The following is a 23,390-nucleotide window of genomic DNA, read 5'->3' as shown; positions in this document are numbered from 1 at the left end:
GAAAATGGGAAGATGAGTGAATGAGGAGATAACACAGCCTCTTTGAGGCACTGGAGGGGAAGAAATCATGCTTCTACAGTTCTAAGCTTGAACTCTGAGTTGGGCCACTTATATTCCATGCTTTTTTGGGTAAGCCATCTGAACTTTTCTTAACTTCAGTTTTCTCAAATGTAATGGATATAAGAATAATTATCTTATATAGATATTGTAAAACATAAATGAACAATGTATAAAAACTACCTAGCCCAGTGCCTCACATGTGGTAGGCATGAAAACAAAAGCAACAGTTGGGTACTCTGACAAGTTTAATATTTCAATGGCCCACTTTTTTCTTCTGTAAGAAAAGGGGACTGACTTTGACTGGAGCATGCCAGCATATTGAATTCAACAACTTATACATCTCTAGGAGGAGGAGGAGGTGGAAAAACAGGAGGAGGAGGAAAAGCACAAAGAAAGAAAGAAGAAAAAGAAAAGACAGGACAAGACAAAACTAGGAAGAGTGCTAGGATGCCAACTATTATTTTTCCAAGTAAGAGAGATGATGATCAAAAGAACATTTCCTTTGAAATTTTTGTTTTTATCACAATCATGGTTGGCGTTTATCTACAGATTGTATTTGAGAGCCACTGGATTAAATATTTTTCTGTAGCTCTGTTTTTCTGTAACATTGAATATTGTTTGATTCTGATTCCATGCCAGCATGATACACAGATGTACACAGATTATATGGATAAAACCTTGAATGCCAATTAAAAAACAAATTCACTTGTAACTGAGATATAAAAGAAAGAGTAAAAAAAAAAAAAAGATGTACAAGATCCACATAATTAACTTAATCATGCTAAGATTATGGATGTCTAGTCTTTTGCTTCCACAATTTATGACAATTATTTGCTTTCTCCTGCCCCAGTTTTATTGAGAAATATATCACTTTAAAAGTTTAAGAAATACAACATAATGGTTTGATTTATATATTTTGCAAAAATGATTACCACAAGAGGTTCAGCTAATATCCATTGTCTCATAAAATAAAGGGAAAAAATCCAAGAATTTTCTACCCTGCAAAGTTATCACTCAGAATTGAAGGAGAAATTAAGAGTTTTCCAGATATGCAAAAACTACAGGAGTTAATCACCAGTAAACTGGCCTTATAAGAGAGTTAAAGGGACTTATTTAAATTGAAAATAAATGGTACTAATTAATATCAAGAAAATATATGAACATAAAAATTTTACTGGAAAAGGTAAATATATAGCAAAGACATTGGATCAATTACTTATAAAGGAGCTATGAAGGCTGAACAATAAAAGTTGTAAAGTAAACTAAAACTAAAATGGTTAGTTAAGAGCTGCATAAAATAAAAAGATGCAAAATGTGACATCAAAAATATAAAAATGAGGGGATCCCTGGGTGGCTCAGTGGATTAACACCTGCCTTCAGCCCAAAGCATAATCCTGGAGTCCCGGGATTGAATCCCACATCAGGCTCCCTGCATGGAGCCTGCTTCTCCCTCTGCCTGTGTCTCTGCCTCTCTCTCTCTCTCATGAATAAACAAATAAAATCTTTATATATATATATATATATATATATACATATATATATATATATATACATATGAGGAAGAGAGTGTTAAAATGTAATTTTTGTTCAAATTTAAGTTCCTATCAACCTAAAACTAACCATTATATACATAGGAAGTTATATATGAATCTTACAGGAAACATTAAGCAAAAACTTATAGTAAGTGCAAAAGAAAATGAGAAAGATACATAAATATAATGCTGAAGAAAGCTATCACACCATAAGGGAAGAAGGAGAAGAAATTAACAGAGAAAACCTTCAGAAACAGCCATAAAATAACAAAATGTCAATGAGTACATACCTACCAATAATTACTTTAAATATAACTGTGCTAAATTCTCTAATTAGAAGACACAGGGTGGCTAAAAAAAAAAATTCATCTTTAGTTTGTATACAAAGGATTCACTGCAGACATAAGGACAAAAACTGTAAGTAAAGAAATGGAGAAAAATATTCCATGCAAATGAAAATGCAAAGAAAGCTGGCATAGCTATACTAGTATTAGCAAATGACTTAATAAAAAGGCTATAATAAATGACATAATGATAAAGGGGTCAATCCAACAAGAAGATATAATATTTACAAATATCTATGCACCCAACATAGATGCACCAAAATATATAAAGCAAATATTAATGGACATAAAGGGAGAAACTGATAGAAATACAATAATAGTAGAGGACTTCATCATCCTACTTACAACATTGGATAATCATCCAGACAGAAAACAAGGTAATATTAGCTTTATGCAATTCATTAAACCAGATGGACTTATTAGATATATACAGAACATCCATCCAAAAGCGGAAGCATTCCCAGTCTTCTTAAATACACATGAAACATCTTCCAAAACAGATCACCTATTAGGCCACAAAACAAGTCTCGCTTAAATTCAAGAAGATCAGAATCACATCAAGCATCTTTTCTGACCATATGGTATGAAATTAGAAGTCAATTACAAGGAAAAAAACTGGAGAACACAGAAAAGTGTGGAAATTAAACAGCATGATACTAAACAACCAAATGGATCACTGAAGAAATCATGGGGGAAAAAAGCTAGCAACAAATGAATACAGAAATACAACATACTGAAATCTATGGAATACATCAAAAGCAGGTTGAAGAAGGAAGTAGAGTGCAATATAGGTATACCACAAGAAAGAAGAAAAATCACAATCTAACTTATAACACAAAGGAACTAAAAAAGGAGAAAAAATAAAGCCCAAAGTTAGCTGAAGGAAGGAATTAACAAAAATCAGAAAGGAAAAAAATGAAATAAAGACTAAGCAAACAACAGAAAAGATCAATGAAACTAAGAGTTGGTTCTTTGAACAGGTAAACAAAATTGACAAGCCCTTAGAGTTAGACTAAACGAGAAAAAGAGAGAGGGCTTAGGTGATTAGGTGGTTGAGTCATCTAAGTATCTGCCTTCAGTTCAGGTCATGATCCCAGTGTCCTGGGATTGAGTCCCACATTGGGCTCCCTGCTCACTGAGGAGCCTGCTTCTCCTTGCTCCTATGCCCCATCTCCCACTTATGCTCACTCTCTTTCTCTATCTCTTGCTCTATCTCAAATAAGTAAGTAAAATCTTTAAAGAGAGAGAGAGAGGTCTCAAATAAATAAAAAAATAGAAATGAAAGAGAAGTTACAAATGATACCACAGAAATACAAAGAATCATAAGAAACTACTACAAATAATTATATAACAACACTTTGGGCAAACTAGAAGAAATGAATAAATTCCTACAAACACACAGTCTTCCAAGGCTGAATAATGAAGAAAATCCGAATAGATCAATTTCCAGTAAAAAGATTGAATCACTAATTAAAAAACTCCCAACAAACAAAATTCTAAAACTAGACAGTTTCATTGGTGAATTCTACCAAATGTTCAAAGATTTAATATCTATCCTTCTAAAATATTCAAAAAGTTAAAGAGGAAGGATCATTCCAAACTCATTTTATCTGACCAGCATTACCCTGATCCTGATACCAAAACTAGATAAGAACATCACAAAAACAGAGAGAAGGAGACAGAGAAAGAGAAGAAAATTATAGGCCAATATCTTTAATGAACACAGATGCAAAAATTATCAAATATGCTAGCAAACTGAATTTAATAATACAACACAGAAAAGAATCATATACCATGATCAAATGGGATTTATTGCAAGGATGCAGGACGGTTTAAAATCCACAAGTCAATCAACATGATACACCACAAAAACAAAATAAAGGATAAAAATCATACTAGAATCTCAACAGAAGCAGAAAAAACAAATGTCAAAACCAATTTATGATAAAAAAATTCTCAATAAGGCGGGTACAGAGGGAACCTAACCTCAACATAATAAGGGCCATATATGACAAACCCACATCTAACATCCCACTCAATGGTGGAAAATGGAAAGATTTTCTTCTAAAATTAGGAACAAGACAATAGTACCTACTATCATCACTTTTATTTAACATAGTCTTGGAAGTCATAGCCACAGCATTAAGGCAAGAAAAAGAAATAAAAAGCATCCAAGTTGAAAAGGAAGAAGTAAATATATCACTATTTGCAGATGACATACTATGTATAAAAAAAACCTTACTTGAAACCAATATTGCACTATTGGCACTATTGACTGCCTACTATTAAAAAAAAAATTGAAGGAAAGAAAGAAACCTTTAAAGTCTCCACCAAAAAAAACCTGTTAGAATAAACACATTCAATAAAATTACAAGAAACAAAATCAATATGCAAAATATGTGAAATTTCTATACACTAATAACAAACTATCAGGAGAAATTAAGAAAACAATGCCATTTACTATTGCATCAAAAAGAATAAAATACTGAGGAATAAACTTAACCAAGAAGGTTTAAGACCTGTACTCAGAAAACTATTAGGCCCTGATGGAAGAAACTGAAGACACGAATAAATGGAGAGATATTCTGTGCTCATGATTTGTAAAAATTTATATCATCAAATACCAAAATAATCTACAAATTCAATACAATTCCTACCAGAATTCCAATGACCTTATTCACAGAACTAGAACAAAGAATTCTGAAATGTGTAGGGAACTACTAAAGATCCTGAAAAGACAAAGCAGTCTTGAAAAGAACAAAGCCAAAGGTATCACACTGTCAGATTTCAAACTATACCACAAAGTTGTAAGTACTCAAATCAGTATGGTATTAAAATAATAGACACGTAAATCAGTGGAAAAGAACTGAGGGCTCAGGAATAAACCCTCATGTATAGAGAATTAATTTATGATAACAGAAGCAAGAATACACACCAGTTGTTTTAATAAATGGTGCTGGGAAAATTGGACAGCTACACGCAAAAAAATGAAACTAGACCACTGTCCTAGATTGTGCATAAAAATTAACTCAAAATAGATTAAACATTTGAATGGACGACCCTAGACCATAAAATTTCTAGAAAAAACATCAATCTTAGTGATATGTAGTGAGTCTGACTCCAAAGGCAAGAGAAACAGTAACAAAAATTAACAAATGGGACTCTCTCAAACTAAAAAGCTTCTGCACAGTGAAGTAAACTATCATCAGAATAAAAAGGCAATCTACTGACTGGGAAAAGATATTTACAAATCATATATTCAATAAAAGGTTAATAGCCAAAATATATAAAGAACTTATACAACTGAACAATTAAAAAAATCTTTTAAATGGGCAGAGAGTCTGAACAGACATTTTTTCCAAAGAAGAGGTAGACACGGCCAATAGGCAGTGAAAAGATACTCATGCTAATTATTGGGGAAATGCAAATCAAAACCACAATGAAATATCACTTTGTACCTGTTAGAATGGCTATTATCATTCTAATAATAAAAAAAAAAAAACAAGAAATAACAAATGTTGGAGAGGATGTGGAGAGAATGTATACATACACGATTGGTGGGCAAGCAAAGTGGTGCATCCACTACGGAAAACAGTATGAAGAGTCCTGAAAAAATTAAGAATAGACTTACCAAATGATCTAGTTATTCCATTTCTGGGTATTTAAGCAAAGAATATGAAAACACTAATTCAAAAAGATACATGCACCCTTATGGTCATTGAAACATTATTTACAATAGCTAAGATATGGAAACAACCTAAGCATCCATTGATGGGTGAATAGATAAAGAGAATACAATATATACAATGGACTGCTACTCAGCCATAAAGAACAAAATCTTTCCATTTATGACAACATGGATGAACCTTGAGAATATTATGCTACGTGAAATAAGACAGCGGAAGACAATATATGATTTCACTTGTATGTAGAATCTAAAACAAACAAAAGAGTATCAAAAACTCACAGATACAGAGAGCAGGTTGATGATTATCAGAGAAGAAAGGGGTCGGAGAGTGGGTGAAATGAGTGGAGGTAATCAATAGCACGGTACTGAATGGTAACTAGTCTTCTGATGGTAATCACTTTGTAGTGTATACAGATGTCAAATTATAATGTTATATATCTGAAATTTATACAATGGTATATACCAATTTTACCTCAATGAAAATAAACACATTTTAAAAAAGGAAAACAATGTTTCCTTGTGATGAGAACTCTTAGAATTTACTTTCATTATTTGCTTTTTTGAGAGCAAATCAACCTTATTTTATTTATATATGGAAAAAAAGCTAGTAAGAGTAATGATGGACTTTGGAATTGGATGGAATTGGCTAATTCTAGTCACTAATTTTGTGAGAAGTTGCCCCAGAACTTCTCAGAGCATCTATATTCTTTTTATTTTTTTAATTTCTTTTGGTAATCTCTACACCTATGAGGCTTGAACTTAAGACCCTGAGATTACGAGTCACATGCTCTTCTGAATGAACCAACCAGTCACCCTGTATCTGAATTCTTTGGGGGAAACTGACCACAAATATCTCAAGGGCCACTGTGTAAATGAAATATACCTGCATAGAGTATATTGGTAATATTTAAAATATTTAAAAAGGGCATCTGGGTGGCTCACTTGATTAAGTGTCCCTTGATTACAGTTCAGGTCATGAGCTCAGGGTCTTGAGATAAGGCCCTGCATTGGGAGCCACACTTGGGAGTCTGCTCGAGATTCTCTCCCCCTGCCCTTCCCCCTGCTTGCTCGCTCTCTCTAAAAATAACTAAGTAAACTTTAAAAAATATATTTAAAATAGTATTTAAAACTGCATGGCTTTCCCCATTTTTTCTCTTCCCAGTTTGTCCAGTGATGTTCTCTTTACACTTGTGGCACCAGTTTAATTATTAATAGCACCATTTTTCAAATACATAAGGGTACATCCAAGTTTGGATGAAAATTTATGTAGTCATCTCATTATGTATTCTTTTGGCACTTCCTTTCATCCTTTGGCCACAGCTTTTCAAGAAGTTGTGTAAAAAAATATAAGGGTTTAGTGAGTATATCACATTTGTGAGAGTAGAGAACAGGACAGTATAGCTACATTGCCTGGGGACCATATCCTTCCTCTACTATTTATATCCTTCATCTACTGTTTACTAGCTGTATTACCATGGTCAAGCTGTGGAATCTTTTTGAGTATTTGTCTTTTATCCCTCATCTAAATTGGTGACATGAAGATGAAAGGAGATAATGAAGCACTTAGTAGAATATATGATATACAGTAAATCTCACTATGTAATTGTTATTCTTATTTTAAAACAAGTATTTGATACACTCATGGGAAAAGTGTACCTTCACACATTTCTGGTGGACATGTGTATGCATACAAAAATACTAAAATTGGGGGATCCCTGGGTGGCTCAGCAGGGTTTGGCGCCTGCCTTTGGCCCAGGGCGCAATCCTGGAGTCCCGGGATTGAGTCCTGCATTGGGCTCCCGGCATGGAGCCTGCTTCTCCCTCTGCCTGTGTCTCTGCCTCTCTCTCATCAATCAATCAATCAATCAATCAATCAATCTTTAAAAAAACCCTAAAATTAATTAATAGATTTCCCTCCCCCCCCAAAAAAAACTCTTCAAGAATTTTATGAAGGAAATAATCATAGACACAGTCAATTCTTTACACAGGAACGTTATCTCAGTGTGGTTTTCTTTTCCAACATTTTTTTATAGCTTTGTTTACATACCTTTGTTTATTCCTATCAAACTACATATCAAGGCTACAGTTTTCTGAGTTTCAACATATGTCTATATAGACAGTTCCCAACTTATGATGGTTCGACTTAATGATTTTCAACTTTATGATAGGGCAAAAGTGATATGCATTCAGTAGAAACTATACTTCAAATTTTGTATTTTGATCTTTTCCCAGTCTGTGATATAGCAGCTCGATAATTATTTTCTTGTGATGACAGGTAGCAGCAGTGAGCCACAGCCACAGGATCGCAAGGGTAAACAATATACTCAAAACAGTTCTGTACCCATAAATCATTCTGTTTCTCACTTTCGGTACAGTAGTCAATAAATTACATGAGATATTCAACACTATTATATAATAGGTCTTTTGTTAGATAATTTTGCCCAACTGTAGGCTAAAGTAAGTGTTCTGAGCATGTTGAAGGTAAGCTAGGCTAAGGAATAATGTTCAGTAGCTTAGGTGTAATAAATGCACTTTTAACCTAGAATATTTTGAACTTACGATGGGCTTGTTGGGATGTAACCCCAACATAATTCAAGGAAGGTATGTACTTGAAACTAATGACACAATCAAGCTAATGAATATCCATCACTCCTGAAAGTTTCCACTTGTCCCTCCTTCATTCCTTTCTTTTCTCCCCTTTTTGTCTTCAGACAAGCCTCCATGCAGTAATAGTAAAAGAATGGAACATCTAAAAGTCAATACGGAGTACTATATAAGAAAATTTGCATTTGTATTGGGTGTATTGGGTGGTTCAAGGTATGCACGTGGGAATCAGGCCCTTCAATTCAAATCTTTCCTCTGTTAGTACCTGTTTAACCTTCGTAAGTATCCATCTTTCTGAATCTCAATTTTCTATATTGCTAAAACAGAAATAATGCCTACCTCAGAAAATAAATAAAGTATTTGTTTAGGACTTAATAGAGAATTCATTTTGGCATCCATTTAGGATACAATATATGATAGTAACTGTTGGGTACCAAGGAGAAAATGAGGTATAGAATATTTAAAGAGTTTGGAAAAATGTTCGAAATTAGATGACAAAAGCTAATCAATTATTTAGAGAACCACAATATTTTAATTTTTAAAAACTATAAATACATAGATTCAAAGAATATTCTTTTTAACAATACATGAACAGTAGATATTACCAATGATTTCTATTTTCTTTTTTTTTCAGTATTTGTTTCACAATAAATATATTCTCACTTTGGTAATTAGATAAAAACACTGGCATTTTATATTTTAAAAACCGGGGGGGTGGGGGGGGGAGGAATGGGTGGCTCAGTCAGTAAAGCATCTGCCTTTGGCTCAGGTCATGATCCCAGGGTCCTGGGATGGAGCCTGGGTCTGGCTTCCTGCTCTGTTTCTTCTTCTCCCTCTGCCCCTTCCCTGTTCCTGCTCTCTCTCTCTCCCTCTCTCTCAAATAAATAAATATTTTTTAAAGAGTGTGGATTTTATTCATTCATTTGGTACTCACATGTTAATTTAGTACTTACTACATACTAGACCTGGGGCACTGGGGTTAGAAATGACAAAATATTTACTCTCGGAAGAAAAAAGCCACTTACACTATGGTAATTTTTACTTCTGAGAAATTATGTGGCAGGTTGTGGGTTGTAACAAATAGAACTCTAGAAGCAAGGTTTATTTTTCCACTTCTAAAAACATATATCCTTTGCATCAAATATAATTTATCTGCATATGTTTCTCTTACTTCTTAAAATAATTTCATTTATTTTTATTCTACATTTATGGTAGTAAATGTTACAATAACATCCCTGTCTATATCATCTACCTTAAGTTAGAAGTACTAAGTGGATAAAAGTATCTCTAACACTCTTTTGTTTCATATCATAAACAGCTGGTAATCTAATGACACTTCCTGAGAACAATTCCAGAATAGAGAATCTCAAGCTTGTATTTTAGGTTGGCTATATAATAACCTAGGATTCTTCTGAAGTAATGTTAAGACAGTCCATTCTTACACTTAATTATTTCACTAAAATAAAAAAACCATTTCTAAATATGCAAATTCTTTGTTTTAAAAATCCATTCTATTTAAGATAAAAATTATTCTTGGCCATAGGTATTAACAAATATGTACATTGATGAGACATAAAAGCAATGAAAATGAAGTTAATGTGAAGGAACCTGAAACATTTAAAGGGACCACATATTTAGAGTATCATTATTAACAAAACAAGTATCTTTTCCTTTATAAAAAAAAAAAATCTAGGGGATCCCTGGGTGGCTCAGCGGTTTGGCGCCTGCCTTTGGCCCAGGGCACAATCCTGTAGTCCTGGGATTGAGTCCCGTTTCGGGCTCCCTGCATGGAGCCTGCCTCTCCCTCCTCCTGTGTCTCTGCCTCTCTCCCTCTCTCGCTCTCTCTCTCTATTCTAAATAAATAAGTAAATCTTTTTAAAAAATCTAATATAAATCCAAGCTTGTTATTAACTATTTCAAACACAAGGGAACTCAAGGGAGCACAAGAGTTAGTATATGAGCCTCTTATGCTACCATCTTGCTTTCCCAATGATCCAGTTAGAATGTCCAAGTTCTCTTGCTTTATATGTTATGGCACATTGCTAATGCCTGACAACAAGCAGCACTTTGCCAGGCTCAGACACCACGTTGATATGCTAATGATCCATAATGAGGCCACCAGACATCAATTACATAAATGAGACTAGGAACAGGGCCAACACAGGTACAGTCTACTAATTTGTTCATCTCTTTGGCCAAAAGCCAACTGCATGACAAGTGAATGCCCCTAAAGCCACTGGGGCACGACTCTTTTGCTTCAGAGAAGGATTGGACATTGCATACCTGTGTGATCCCTATCTGTCTAAGGATACTTTAATGAACCATACAAGTACACCTAATGAGAATACATCTAAAGGGTCAGTAGATTCACATACTAGGAAGAGTACAGGGTAATAAAGAAAAGTTAAAAGTAGAAAAATCAGTCTGAGACTGACATAAAACTTAATCAAATTTCTATAGCGCAAAGTGGGAATAATACAAAACACAACATCATTCTTTCCAATATTTTGAATTTAGAACAAGTACAACTCAATCTCATTAATAGATCTAGTATAATTGGTTTTAATCAGAATATTAAACACTTTTTCTTTATTCTCATAATGTGTGATATACTGACAACCTCAAGCCAAATGTTTTTCTTTTTTTTTTTTTCCAAATGTTTTTCATTAGGATACACCTTTGAGTTTTTAATAGAAATGAGAAGAGAAATAGAATTCTTTGACTATGATTTTTTGGCAAACATAGAGACAATTAATGAATGACACGAAAGAGAAGCAATTAATAGCATAATGAAAGTAATCTATATGTGTGTGTGTATGTATATATATATGTATACATACACATACACATGTAATACTATTGAATGCACTGTACAATCCTTTGGAAATCAGTTGACAGAGATTTAAATAAAAGGATGCAAAATTTCTATATATATCAGAACCATATGGATAAAAACTATTCTGATAAGTTTTTGTTATAACTTAGTAACTATTAAAATAGCTTATTGGTTATTTTGGCTATTATGGCAGTCATTAAGGACAGAGACATTATACAAAGCATCAAGCTGTCTATCCGGGCCTTTGTGTTCTGTTTCTGGCAGTGCACAAGCCAGACCAGCCTACTGTCAGCAGGAAGGGGAAAATAAGAAGGTGCTAGTAAACATGGTTTCAGCAGTCAGTGCTGCAGAAATGATCAGTTCACGGGCAAACTGTAGTGCCCGGGGGAGCCTAACAACAGATTTCAGATTAGATAAACAGCAGGAGAAAAATCCTAGATGGGTGTAGGTAGCTTCACAAGAGGCAGGGATTAAGGAAGGAGAATAGTCAAAGTTTACAAAGTCAATAGAGCTTTTCATCTCACTAATCATTCTTTGGTTTATAGTTCTGTCTTCAGATCTGACTCTTGTTAATGCTTTCCTGACTCTAACCTTAGCACTTCCCAACTATGGTTCAGATACTTCTTCTGACTCAGGTGCTGACCCACATCCTTGTTCAGCCCCCATCCCAAGTCCTCTAGCGCCCTATGACTTCCTTTTTCAACACATGGTGGATCTGGTTTCTACTTGTAAACTGTGCTCTCAACACAGGACTCCATCTTCATGGGACTTCTTAGCCTCTGCTGCTTTCAAAGGACGATTTTTTTTTTTTTCTTAGAGAAACTCTTAAGTTCCCAGACTTCTGCATTCAATGAAGTTATTTCATATGTGGCTCAGGTGAAACAGAGTAAGTAGTGCTTTCTTAGCCTGCTGGTCAAAAGTAGAAGACACAGACGAACCTTCGCATATGAAATTATATTATATGGTGGTTAAGAGTATCAACTGTAGCAAACCGTAGTTTGCTTTTGAACCTTTGATTTGCTAACAACTAGCTATGAACCCAGGGCAAGTAACTGAACCTCTCTGTGTCTCAGATAATATCATCATCCACTTGAAAGAACTGACGGGATATTGTAATTTTTAAAATGCCCATAATGCCCATATAGTTGCCTGGCCATGGTGTATACTAACTATATGTTAGAGGTCATTGGTGGAAGTGCCAGCATTTATAATCAGGAAGCCTGTCCCGAGTGGACTGTGTAGGACTCTCAGCATGTGAACGGCCCCTCTGCCTGGGCCAGGAGCGCCCATACCACAATTCACCGTTTTGCTGTGGTAGGTTAAAAATGGCAACAAATTCTTGTCTAGTCCTCCCATTGTGAGATGGGATCTAATTCTCCTCCCTTTAAAAATGGCCCGGCCTTAGTGACTTGCTAGGCAAATAGAATGTGATGGAAGTGATGTTCTTGGACGTCCAGGGGAGCCTCTTGGCCTTGCAGTTTCCTCCTGGGAACACTCTTTGGAAGACTTGTTGCCAAGCTATGAGGAAGCCCAAGCAACTCAGCGAAGAGGAACCAAAGCACTCAGCCGACAGCCCTGGCTAAACTCCAAGCCTCCAGCCAGAACCAAGTGGCCAGCCCTGTGAGTGAACCTCCTTCTGTGGCCTGACCACGCAGGTTCAGTCTAGCAGGCCCGACGGAAAGGCACAGGGCACAGAGACAAGCCTTCCAGGGGAGCCCTGCCAAAACCGTAGATACACAAAGAACAGCAACAACAGAAGTGATCATTATTTTAAGCTACAAGCTTTCAGGTGTTTTCTTACACAGCAATAGGTAGCTGCAATGTTGGTGACAGTGGTCTCGTCAGCAAGACGCATCGGAGCCCCGTTTATTGGCACGTCGTGTACTGTTGGCACGATGCTACCCAGACAGCAGCGACTGGTGGAATGCACCCCTGTTGAAGCCATGTGTGTGCTTCTTCTCTAGCCACCAAGCTGGACCTCCTGGCAAGTCTGGGCAACCTTCCTCATGAGTCCCCGGAGAGACAAAAGATTCTTTCTAAATGGTAGAGGGGTTTCACACTCACCATTCTGCCCCCCTTTTTTGGGCCAACACCATGCTTGAGGCTCTGACCATGATCAGTGTGGCCCCTAAAATGACCTACACGTTAGATGTTAAAATTGCAATGCTGTTCTTCACAGTGATTACACACTATCTAAAGTTATTTACATTCTTAAAATGGCACTCTCTTCAAATGATGCATGTTAAGGGTGGAGACATTCGTTTGGTTTCAGAAACAAAGCCACGTACGTCAGTCTGATTTTTAAGGTGTCACCAGTTTGTGTTCTCTTGTTCTGTACAGAGGATCCAATTTTGTTTTCAAATTCTATATGCCATGGAGAACTAGCCAATGTGTATAATTTAGTTCAATTAGAAATTTATACTGTAAATAAAACAGGTTTCATAAGTCACTTCAGACTAGTGAGGGTATCATTGCAACTAAAAATAATAATTAAAAATTAAAGAAAATAATTAGCATGCCTTTCAGCTTTTAAAATCAGACAGATGTTTTACTAACAGTTATAAAAACTGGAATAGTACTTGCCCTTAGGCCCAAACAAATGTGTCATTTCACCAGTTTCAATGTAATGCTTAATTTTAAAGAAAACCAGATATTTTTCATTATACAAAGCCAGGCCAAAATTTTTAAAAAAAATTTTCATCAGTTATGTTTAGGATTGCACATATATAACGTGCATTTCTATAAATGGCAATTGTATTATAGTGATGCTTTCGTCATCTTTTACAAAGATATTCTTGTCTTCACTAGAAGGAGGTGATGTTCCATGATTTTAGAAAGGAAATGCTGGCTTGAGAGCAATGGGATTACAAAATCAGGGCATCAGTGAGGACCAGAGAACAGTAGATGGGTGTGTCTGTTGGTTGTAAGAATAGAAAATTCTGTACTTGGGACTCCATAGAAATGGCTTTCAATAATGTAAAGAACTATGACGGCAGAGAGCTATAACTGTGGTTATTCCAAAGCACTAATTTTAAGATACTGTTTGATTGGCTTATAGTTTGTAGCTCTATTACACAGACTAGAATATTTAGTAACCTACTAATTCTTATACTGGCAACTCCTGGTACACTCCTCAATCAGAAGCATCAGATTGGAGGGGCACACGAGTGATTCCTCCGTGGCAGAAAACCCCGATGGATGATATATAGAAAAGATGGGGTGTTTTTTTAGAAGTTTCCAACTGGTATCCCAAAGACCAAATTCAGTCCACCAATGTGTTTTCCTTAATAATTACAGTGCCCAGGGTATTTATTTTACTTATTTTTACACAGGGTATTTTAAAACAACTGAATCTGAATAATCTACAGAAGAAGCCTATAATCTCCAGTTTTGTCTGCCTCCATCACTTCATAACTTCTTGGCAAAAGTCTATTTTGTTCCTTTGTGGGCTTTGTTTGGCTCCCAGAGGCATAGGAGTTCAAAACTTCTGAACCATATTTGTAAATCCTATTATCTAAAAGTATTTGTTTAAATATGTAAAACACACATACATAAAGACACACATATATTGTAAGTTAGCCTGTGCACAGAGTACATGCTCTACGTATTGGAAGCACAGGAAAAAAAAATCAAAATAGTTAAGTCAAATTTGTTTCTCTACTCTAATAACAGACCTGGTCATTTGAATTCTTTAATATCCAATCTTAACAAAATGCTAATAATGCTTTAAAGGCAGTAGTATAATTCCCCTGAATCAACTAAACTCTAATTTTGCTTAAAAAAAATCTAATAGGAATGAGAGGTAATAATATGTATAACATATCTTATAAATGGCATCTAAGACAAAACAAAATTACAATTATCTTCATTTCATGACGCAATAATTGTTGCCAGGAAAAGAAAATAAAGATGTGACAGCTTAAAAGTCTATCAACTGAAAATGTATAACTACTGCTGCTGAGAAATTTCATAACACATATTCTGTTCATCTTCCCAAAAAAACAACGGGCTGTGCTTCAAATATGTTGCAAGACTATTAGGGAAAGATTCTTTTTGTTTTGATTTGTTTAAAGCTGGCAGATTCAGTGACAAACATGCACCTTCTCCTTCTATATATATAAGTGCAGGCTATTTAGTTAACACAAAAACAAAACAAAAAGGAAAAGAAAATGAATGCATATTTGTTAGGTTTAGGTGAACTATGCATCGTAAAATAAAAACAAAGGCAAAATGTGCCTTTTTAGTACATTAATTATGATCTATCATTTACTCTATGTTTAGAACACACAAGGGAAAAATAACATTTGTACCCATAGGTATTCTAATGAGATTAGACATGAAGCTTTTGAAATAAACCTCAAACAGCTATTACCAAGCCTTATTACTGTTTAGTAGCTTCGATCACACAGTCATTTAGTCACAAATCTGTGGCTATAGACCAAATCCATACAGACTTCTAAAAGGACATTAACACCTCAAGGGACAAAAAGGATGCCTGGAAAACCTTCCTTGAACGAGAGTTCAACTACTTCCCGTGGCAGTTTGCACACGTTTTCCAGCATGAATTTCACTTATTTAAACAGGTGAAAGTAATTAGATTTTTAAATGATTGTATTGTCAATGGGTCTGCACTCTGACAGAAGAATTCATACTGACTGTAAAAACCCTAAAACTCATAAAAATAGGAATTTCGGGAAAAATGATTAGTAGCACGTTCCTAAGTTTCTAACAAAAAAACTCTAAAAATTAAACCTCAACCTCTCTCTCTCTCTCTCTCTTTTTCTCTCTCCCTCTCTCTCTCTCCCTCGTATGGCATGTCAAATAACCACAGAATGTAAACATAGAATTGTTTTTTTGAAAATCAGGTATGAGAAATACTTTCCATTGGGGAAAACATGAAATTACATTTAAAAAAGAAACCTACATGACGGTTGCCATCAATTGTACTGTACTATAGCTTATCACAAAATTTAGATTGAAACAACTTAAAATCTCAGTAAAGGGCTATTGTCAGACCCTAGTGGTCTGAAAATGGTCTATGAGAGATCTAAAGAGATTAATCTTCTCTAAACACAGAAGTCATTTCAATGTAAAAAATTATACAATGAAAACCGCAGAGCTTTAATTTCTGAAAAGCCCAGATAATTATATATTCCATGGCTCTCAGACTTCCTTACCAATAGTGGTACCCAGTTTTAACATGTATATTTTACGTTTTGTATTAGAATCAAAACCTGAATAGGTTTAAAAGAGCCATTTTGAGTCTAACAGGAATTCACTGTGTACATTCTATAATCTACTTGTTCTAAAACTAAGGTTTTGATATATGCTGATTAATTAGGCTGAAAGAATAAAATAGGTTTCTGGTGTATTAAATTAAACTCACCATTTTTAAACTAGAATGCATACAATTATAGTAAGGTTGCCCCTTATGAAATGTCTGAGATGACCAAATGAAATGTATACTGCTTTTAAAGGGAGAGTTAGACCTGTTTAAGTTGTAGTTTTTAATTATACATACTGCTATTTTGTATGAGAGCCTCTGGAAGGAAAAAAAAATTAAAAGTGGATCCTCGCTATGTTCATATTAATTACATGATACAGCATGATTAGATGGGAGTAATTAGTGTATGCTGAAGTAAACTGAGTTTGAAAGCTTACTCAATATTATTAAGCGCCCTTTTTGAAAGTAGTGAATAGCTTAATTTAATTTGTGCTGGTTAAAGCACACAGATTTCCAAATACCAAGACAATACTAAATTTACTCTTTTATCCAAATCATACTAATAAATGCAGAGGAAGAGATGTCTGAATGGCACTAGCCAAAGATTATGTGCTTGATTTAACATTTTTTTCACAATTAATATTCAGCACAGACTGATTTGTTCTCATCAAAATCATCAATGCTTTCAGGTGATTTTTGCCCATGGCATTACAAACTAAAAGAGACTACTGCAAATCCAAAATGTCCTAAAAAGTAACAAAATTCTACAGGTAAAAGAACATTACATGAAAAGAGAACGAAAAATATTTGTCAAACATAGTTATAAAAATTTAATCCAATAAATTTTAAAGCAGGAAGTTATTGTATCCATTAAATAAAAGTGAGATTTTCTGTAAGTAAGATTAATGACGAACTATATATCTACAATTCAATTGAATATAAACAACCATGTGTTGTCCATTAGGGAGGCATTTGCTCACGGGTATTTTCCTAGCTGTGGTGATGAATTTGCACCAATCCATCTACACAGTCTCACCCAGTTCTCCTTGTCACCAACTGCACACATTTGCCAGCCAGCTGGCTGGGGTGAGGGGCGTCTCCTGTGCCACATAACAAAGACAAGCTTGCTGGCCTGCATGGGGATGAAACCCATGACCTCTGGTTCATTAACAACATGGGTAGTCAAGTGAGCTAACCAGTCACTGATTAAAATGAATGTATACCTTGCCAGGCCAGAAATGCTAGCATCAGCCTTCAGTGTATTGATATGAGAAACAATTTTTTGTTTTCTCCAATAAATTTTCTCCAACTAATTTGTTATGAGAAACAAATTTCATGAAATTCAACGCTACTATCATTACAAGGAAACCACTGTGAATTTGAAGCAGAAAATGAGCTTCAAAAAGACTTTAAATACTTAAGGCTAATTCAACTGAGTTTAATTCCTTTGGTTAAAAGTCAACTTTAAATTGAAATGCCTCTTAAAAAAAGGACTCGAATTATATTAACTTCTTTTTTTTTTTGAATTATATTAACTTCTAACAAAATATTTTAAATGAAAACTACTGAAGACATATAAGCAAGTATCCCTTATAGACAGCAATAGTAAACCTACTCCTTAAGTTTGCTGCTCTATCTAATCATTGGTATAAATTTGATTTTTGAAACACACACAAACATGTCAGAAATGGGACAGGATATGAAAAAAGGTAACTTCTAATCAAGAGGATGTCTTATGGTAAAATTACAAGCATCTTTAATATATGATTTTTTAAAATCAAGTAAAAATTAAAAAAAAACACTGTATTTATGGAAAGAATTGGACAGGGCCAATTTACTCAATTGTCAGGATTTTTCCTCATTAACACTAAAGAGAATTTATTTAGTTGCCATCTCCTCTTGGAACTATATATCCGTGTTCGCCTTCTTTCATTTCTAATTACATCCTTTTGAAAGGTGAGCTCAGAACCAGATATAACAATGCCTATTTACTTTTTTTAACATTATCATTTTAATACATTTACATTTTAAGGCACTCACATTATGCCACTGACATATTTTTCCCCTCATAATGTTAAACTAGGCATGCCTAGTATTTTGCAAGTCATCCAAAAACCCATATCTCATACTTCCCACTCAATCCATTATTTATTCACAACCCTGAGCTTCCGTAACAACTTGTACATGCTTATAGTATAGCAGGCCTTATATTTAATTGTAATTATTTGTTAAAATGTCTTCTCTTGTGCACTTTTAAAACAGGGACATGTCTTATTCATCTCTGCCTCTTTACCAACAAGCTAAGTGCTTTACAAATAAAAAGTGCTTAATAAGTGAACTCTGGATAGAAGAATGGATAAATCCCTATTAAGTTTTACTTGCTTTGTTTTGGTCTATTACCCCACTGAGATCTCTTTGAATAAGGATTATATTAACGATGCCTCCCACCTTTGTATCATCCTTAAATTTGATAGTTAGATCTCCTACATTTTCGTCAAAGTCATTGATAAATGTTGGAAATGATAGGGTCTCTGGCATGTCAATCATGGGCCTCTCTTCCAATTGTCATCCAATTATTAAGAAGTAATTCTTGAGTATAATCACCCAGGCATCTATGCTCCATTTAATTCTATAGCCCAGGGGATCCCTGGGTGGCTCAGTGGTTTAGCACCTGCCTTTGGCCCAGGGTGTGTCCCTGGATTGAGTCCCGCATCAGGCTCCCTGCATGGAGCCTGCTTCTTCCTCTGCCTGCTCCTCCCTCTGCCTGTGTTTCTGCCTCTCTCCCTGAGTGTCTCTCATGAATAAATAAATAAAATCTTTTAAAAAAATAATTCTACAGTCCAGTTTTCTCCAACATGTCCACCCAAGAATTTTCAAAGCTTTGTCAAAAGGCTTGCTATTATCAGGATTAACTATATCCACAGCATTCACTAAATATTCTATCAGAAAAGAAAACAGGTTTGATTTTGCATAGCACATCCCCAGTAAAAAAAACATTTTTTTCTTAGTAATATCAAAACTTCTAAAGGTTCCTAAACCTATTTAATTATCAAAGTCACAAGACCAATATGGATGTTCTAGTACTCTCTACTTTCCAAAATTGCCCTTTCAGCTCATCTCTAGCCATTTAAATTCTTTCTGTGTTTGCTGGCATAAGCATCCTCCACTTTGGTTTCACAACAACCTAAGTTGTTTCAGTTCCTACACTCTGTGTGATCCTGGATAGTAAAGTCACTGAGTGCTCTGTCTCCAGTGCTCACTTAACTTAGAATTCCTCTAAAACCAGTTTTTTCTACTCACGGCAGATCACTTGCTCTGACAGAGAAGAAGCAAAAATGGGACTTGTTTTACTCTCTGACCATCATCTGTTAACAGTACACCATTCGTTCTAAGCAACAAACCCATGCATTATTCTTTTGATTTGAACATACCCTAAAAAAGGCTTGTTATTTTCCTTGCTATTTTTGTAAGCTTTACATCAATCTCAAGTTTACCTTCCTTGATATTTTTCTCATTGTCATGGATCTTAATTTTTTATTAACCTTTTGCTGTAAACTGACCATAGTTTTTATTATTTGCCTTTTTTTTTTTTAACTATTCCCCCCATCCCACCCCCTAGGCCATCACAGTTTCGCTATACCAACATTGTTATAATTTTATATTTGAACTCTTTCATCCTTTTAGCCGGGTTCCCTTTTAGCGTTTTTAGCTCTGGGCTCAGCCAGGTCTTAAAGCATTCTTACTATAGCAGATCTTTGTAACTAAAAGAAATAATAAACGACTTAGGTATATTATTTGCACTACACAGACCATTCTAGGTTACCTTTCAATCTTCGTTAAGAACTAGCAATCTAGTTTTGGGAAAAAATGCATTATATAAGCAATCCCACTGTTTATTTTGAGTGGGCTTTTATTTTGTTTTTTATAATCCTTTGCAAAAAAAAATTAAGAATGTTTAAGGCATCCTGAATTAATGACCACACCAAAAATGCTAAGAAGCTCCTGAGATATCATCCAATGTCTAATTTGCTGAATTGTGTGAATGTACACTGATTGCTACACCAAAAAAAAATTTCTTACTGAATTTCTATGGAAAAAACCACTTGCTGTCAATTCTTTCTCCTAAAATTATTTCTTTTCCATTAAAATAACTGTTGTATAGTTTGAGCATTCCCAAATATGGAACTATCATTATTATGGCTGAACAAATTATATTTGAAACCTACTTTCCTAAAGCATACAATCTATTTCTGACCATATCTAGGAATTTTTCCTTGGCCCTTTCAAATTCTAATTTAATACAGCAACTATCTCCCAATATCCTCTTTCCTTTTATACTACGAGCCATTCTTTCATATTGGTTAGAAAGAATTAAGTCCACTGAGGCATTTCCCTGTTTGTTTTTCTCTACCTTCTTACATGAGATGGAAATCAATTCTTAATTATCCTAGGCAAATTGTGCTTTCACGTTCTTATTGACATTTAACACCAAATATAATTTGTTATATATAGTTTTATCATGATTTGAGTACTGTCCCTAATTTTTATTCATATTTCCCTAACATTTCTCTGATGGGAAACCTTTGAAACCAAAGCATTAGTCTATCTAGAGGAAGACAGAAGGCTCTGAAGAGAAGTAAAGGAAGGGCAGATCTATCTTGGTTGACAATGATCCTATTCCAACACTGTGTGCCTGCGCTTAAGAGACGGGTTAAGCACTGGGTGTTATACTATATGTTGGCAAATCAAACTTCAATAAAAAAATATAGAAAAGAAGAAAAAAAACACTGACCAAACTAGAAAAATGCCAATAGTTCCTAATAAATCTAAAGTATACACTATTCAGTTTTAAGAAGATAAAACGTGGGATCATTTGAGCATAAAATACCAAATGTTACTCAAAGCCAAACTAAAATGATTTCTGAATGTCTTGCAAATTTTGATTATTCATTATTCTGTTTGTATTTATTAGCTTGGATAATTAAGAGCTGGGGGCACCTGGGTGGCTCAGGGATTGAGCGTCTGCCTTTGGCTCAGATCAAGATCCCGGGGTCCTGGGATCAAGTCCCGCATCGGGCTCCCTGCATGGAGCCTGCTTCTCCCTCTGCCTATGTCTCTTCCTCTCTCTGTGTGTCTCTCATGAATAAATAAATAAAATTAAAAGAAAAAGAGCTGACATCTTAGGTTGTACAGTTAATATTATGGTAGCTCTCCAACACTAATCTTCCAATTACACGAGAACCGATATTTCAATCTAAAAATTGTATAACTTAGGAAATTTTGGTTATGACCATCAGAAAACCTGATTTGCTGGCTTAAGGAAGAAGGAATTATTTTTTCGAATGACAGGAAATTCAAAAGTAGTTGGGTAGGTTTGAGAGTAGATTGACTTAGTGACTCAATAACATCATCAAGGCTCCATAGCATTTCTCCTCATAGGACTAATCAAGACAAAATGCTCCTTTCTCTTTTTCACTCAAATGGGACAGTAGGGAGGAAGTAAAGGGAGAGAATGTAGGAGTGAAACAGATGCAAGTGGCAGGCAGGGAAAGGAGAACATGCCTCTTCTCACTCTCTAACAGCAAGGAAATACCTTCCTAGTAGCCTCCAGCCAAACTTTCCTCATTTATCATTGACAAAAACTGGATCACATGACAATTTCTGACCCAGTTATAGGCAGAAAGGATGGGATTACCCTTAGACTAATGAACCCATGTTAATTTTACAAACTACACTCTTGCTACTCTGTAGACTATTCAGTGGAATAAATACGGAAAAAATATATGTTCAAGACAGACATCTAAGTATCCATAGATACAGGCCCTTTTGAATCAATGCATTTAGAAACTAATTGCTTAGGGTGCCATGTGGCCCAGTTCTTCTCATTGAGACTGGAAAAGGCATTTACCAGAGACTTTAAAGAAAGAAGCTCTCTAGTTTCTGAGAGAGCTGTAAAAGCCACTGTTTCTTTTCTAAGATGTGGCTAGAGAAGCATGTAGTCCTTTGAGTAGTTGGCAGCCACCTTGCAAGCACTGAAGGGAGACAGCTAAGGACAAAGCTCATAGTATGGAGAGAAAGTAGATTTGGTAGGCAAAACAGGCAAACCCTTCATGACAGCTCTACCTAACAAAGCAAACCAAACTTGAAATCCAAGCTAATTATTTTTTCTCTTTTTGAGGGAGGGAGGGAGGGAGAGAGAGAGAGAGAGAGAGAGAGAGAGAGAGATGGAAAGCACATAAGCGACAGAGGAGGGGCAGAGGGAAAGCAAAGAGAAACTTTAACAGATTCCACACCCAGTATGGAGGCCGATGCAGTGCTTGATCACAGGACCCTGAGATGATGAGCCGAAATCAAGAGTCAGATGCTTAATTGCCTGATCCACCTAGGGGCCCCCAAACTAATTTTTTTATATTTAATTAATTGAATGAATAAATCCTCCCCTTTTTTTCCCATTTGAATTAAATTTCCTATCACTTCCAAATTTATTCCAGGTGATAGTGGTCTGCAGGTATTAACTTAGGAGCAGTACTTATTCAAGACATGGTGCCACTTTGTACTGGTTAGCATCCAAAATATTAACACCCAAAATACATGTAATCATATGTATTTATTGTGATAAATTCCCAGCAAATGAAGGTCTATCCTTAGAGCCTTGTAAGGGTTTTCAAATGGGCAAGACAAAAACCTGAGCATTAACTTACCAGGAAAAGTATGATAATATAGATAGTACATCAGTACTTCTTCCATGCAATTATGTGAGCTGAGACTAGGGCTTTCTCAACTCATTCTTTTCTTATTGGTAAATGGTTGAAATGTGCTCTTCATTGGCAAAAACTGACCCCTCCTCATACCATACATATAAATATCAGAGACCTTATGCCTAAAAAAATGTTTGAGTACTATTGGACTAGCCCTGTGTCTCTTTGTTTTTAGATGCATGCTAATTCATTCAATCATGAATATAATTTACTAAGTCCATGTCTACAATATGCCACAGGTGTCCTATCATTGTTTTGAATCAAAACTACCATTATTCAGTTTTGATAAAAACAGTAGAAAGATGCTTCTGCCTTATCAGTTTAATTGATAAAAAATGTTTCTC

The 23,390-nt window shown here is 35.1% G+C and overlaps 1 protein-coding gene across 36 annotated transcripts in view; it reads right to left on the bottom strand.

Annotated features, from left to right (window-relative positions):
• Window positions 1-23,390, bottom strand: part of FOXP2 (forkhead box P2) — a 553,446-nt gene that overhangs the window by 293,549 nt on the left and 236,507 nt on the right. For 9 of the 36 annotated variants that reach the window (XM_072764790.1, XM_072764800.1, XM_072764810.1 and 6 more), the window contains one exon: window positions 5,487-5,542. The exons of the other annotated variants lie outside the window; for them this stretch is intronic. The gene's annotated coding sequence lies outside the window, so the exon portion shown is untranslated. The remainder of the gene's footprint in view (window positions 1-5,486; window positions 5,543-23,390) is intronic. 36 annotated transcript variants of the gene reach the window in all.

The sequence above is a fragment of the Vulpes vulpes genome, chromosome 7 (genome assembly GCF_048418805.1).
Source record: "Vulpes vulpes isolate BD-2025 chromosome 7, VulVul3, whole genome shotgun sequence".
Classification (NCBI taxonomy): Eukaryota; Metazoa; Chordata; class Mammalia; order Carnivora; family Canidae; genus Vulpes; species Vulpes vulpes.
The sequence above is the reverse complement of the archived record's forward strand: the minus strand, read 5'-3'. Positions and strand labels throughout refer to the sequence as shown.